Genomic DNA, 3,024 nt, shown 5'->3' with positions numbered 1-3,024 from the left:
CACAAAAAAACTATCACAGGATTGAAAATAATGTAGTACAAACATTTATCTTAATGTAACTAAGCATATTTTTTCAGATGTAAAAGTAACACTCCTTCCGTCCCCCTGAAATTAGTGTTGTATTTTACAGGGCTTCATTATACGTTGTCAAATGGATTCTGACTCGGAATGAATGGCCCTATGTACAACAGGAATAGCATCACCAGTCGTACTCTGTCCTCACAAATGTTCTCACAAAAATGATTGAGCACATTCTTGCAGCCACTGTGTCAATCCATCTTGTTGAGGGCTCTCTTCATTTGTGCTGGGCCTTCACCTCACCAAGCATGATGTCCCTTTTTAGGGACTGGTCTCTTCTGATAACATGTCCAAAGTATGTGAGATGAAGTCTCACCATCATTACTCCTAAGGAACAGTCTGACTGTACTTCTGAAATAGATTTGGTCACTCTATTGACAATGCACGATGCTTTCAATAGTCTTTGAAAGCACCATAATTCAAATTTATTGGTTCTTCTTCTGTGTCCAACCTTCACCTACATGTGAAGCAATTAAAAATACCATGACTTGAGTCAGGGACACCTTATTCTTTGAAGCAACATCCTTGATTTTCAACACTGTAAGAGATTTTGTGCAGCAGATTTATTCAATACAATGCATCATTTGATCTCTTGACTGATGCTTCCATGGGCATTGATTATGGATACAAGCAAAATTTAATCCTTGACAACTTTAATCTTTTCTTTCTTTATCAAGAGGATACCTATAAGTCCAGCTGTGAAAGTTTTGGTTTTCTTTACTTTGAATTGTAATCCCAACTGAATGCTGCAATCCTAATGCTCATCAACAACTACTTCAAGTCTTCCTCAGTTTCACAAAGCAAGGTTGTATCATATGCATATAGTTGGTGGTTAATAAGCTTTCTTCCTATCTCCATAAAACATTCTTCTGCATATGATACCACTTCTCTGATCATACAGATTAAATAAATGTGGTGAGAGGATACCCCCTGGACACACACCTTTCCTGATTTTATAGCAAGCTTTATTCCCTTGTTCTGTTTGTACAACTGCCTCTTGATCCATGCACAGTTTCTGTATGAGCACAATTATGTAAGTATTCAGGAATTCCCATTCTTCTTAAGGCTATCCATAATCTGTAATGGTTCACACAGCCAAATGCTTTAGCATAGTCAATGAAATGTATAAAGCATATGTATAGTTTTTTCTGGTACTTTCTGATTTCAGCCAAGACCCATTTGATATCAACAATGGTATCCCGTGTTACATGTCCTCTACCTTGTCAATTTACTGGTGCAACCATTGTCAACTGATTTTCAGCTACACTTTATTTGCATGTAATAGTAGTCATACTGTTCTATAATGTGTTCATTATGTTGGGTCACCTTTCATTGCAATAGAATATGGGTTTCCTCCTGTCAGTTGGCCAAATTCCTTGGCGTAGACAGGCGAGTGCTTCGAGTGCTTTATCAGTTTGTTAAAACATTTCAATTGATATTCTGTCAATACCTGAAGCCTTGATTATGCCTAAAGCCTTCAGTGCAGCTTGGACTTCTTCCTTCAGTACCATTGCTTCTTGCTCATATGCTATCTCTTGAAAGGGTCAATGTGGGCCAGTTTTTTGTTACAACGACTGTGTATTATTTACATCTTCTTTCATGCTTCCTGCATGATTCAATATTTTGCCCACAGATTCTTTTAATCTTGAAACTTGAGGCTTGAATTATTTTCTTGAATATTTTTAGGTTAAGATACACAAAGTGTGCTCTTCTTTTTTATTTTGCACATTTTATTATAATATTTTACTTGAATTCTTGAGATACCCTTTGTTTAGCTCATTGTCTTCATCATTTCTTCCATTTGCCTTTGTTGCTCTACTGTTAAGAGCAAGTTTCAGACTCGGGGAAAATGGCGAATAGTTAAGACTGACCAATCCGGAGTTCCTGCTGCCAGACTAGAAAATTCGGAGGGAAAAAGGGACCAGACTTAAATCGGTGTTCCGGGATATGAATGCAGCATGCTGGCATGGAGAGGAGAGCCAGTGGAGGGGGCTGAGGGTTTGGCCCCCATACCAGCTATGTGGACAACTGCCCATACCCCAAGAATTTACTTTTGAGGACTGCACTGAAGTTACAGCTCGCAGAGAGGGACATGTCTGATTGGAGCACATGTGAGCAAATGAAAGGGGAGAAAGAGAGAATATAGCACATCCTGGCCCACCAGGACTGTAGGACGATGTCCCCACTCAGAGTGGACCCTATGGCTTATCCCACTCTGATACACAACGTCCCTTGCTGACCCACGGCCCTACGGGGGACAACACTGGAGACTCAGTGTCAGGATTGGCCCCGTCTGACCTCACAACATCAAGGCAAAACACTAAGGGTGTGCAGCAGAGCAATGGGGAGAGCAGAACAGGGAGGTCCCAAGGGAGTGCAAAGGATAGACTCTGGGGCCAGAGCATGGCACCCCATCAGACCTGACTGGAGGACACTCCTAGAGGTCAAAAATCAGATCTTGATCTATTTACAGGTTTTCCTTTCTTTTTCTGTTTTTTAAAAATTTTATTTATTCTTTACTGGGTCATTGGTTTTCTTTGTTGTCATTGTTGTGTTCTCTTTTGTCACTCTGTCTTGCTCTGCCTTGTTTTTTGGTGCATCTTATTATCTCTGCAGATCTATCTAGATAAGATGGGCTGAATAAACAGTCTGGAGGAGAAAATAATGGAACCCACGGTGCTGGGGGCCATGGGAGAGTGATAGGCAGGGGAAAGGAGGTGGCATTGACCAACCCAGGGACAAGGGAGCAATGAGTGATCCAAAATCAGTGGCAAGGAGGGTGTGAGAGGCCTGGTCGGGATTCAGTAAGGGCAATGTAATCGAGAGAAATTACTGAAACCCAAATGAAGGCTGAGCCTGATATTGGGACAAGAGGAAAGCAAAAGGAAATAGAGGAAAGAACTAGGTGGGAAAGGGCATTTATAGAGGCCTAAATATAGGCATGTA

The sequence above is a fragment of the Echinops telfairi genome, unplaced genomic scaffold, assembly GCF_000313985.2.
Source record: "Echinops telfairi isolate 266 unplaced genomic scaffold, ASM31398v2 ScPeMD7_1;HRSCAF=3_0, whole genome shotgun sequence".
In the NCBI taxonomy this organism is placed as follows: domain Eukaryota; kingdom Metazoa; phylum Chordata; class Mammalia; order Afrosoricida; family Tenrecidae; genus Echinops; species Echinops telfairi.
The sequence above is the reverse complement of the archived record's forward strand: the minus strand, read 5'-3'. Positions refer to the sequence as shown.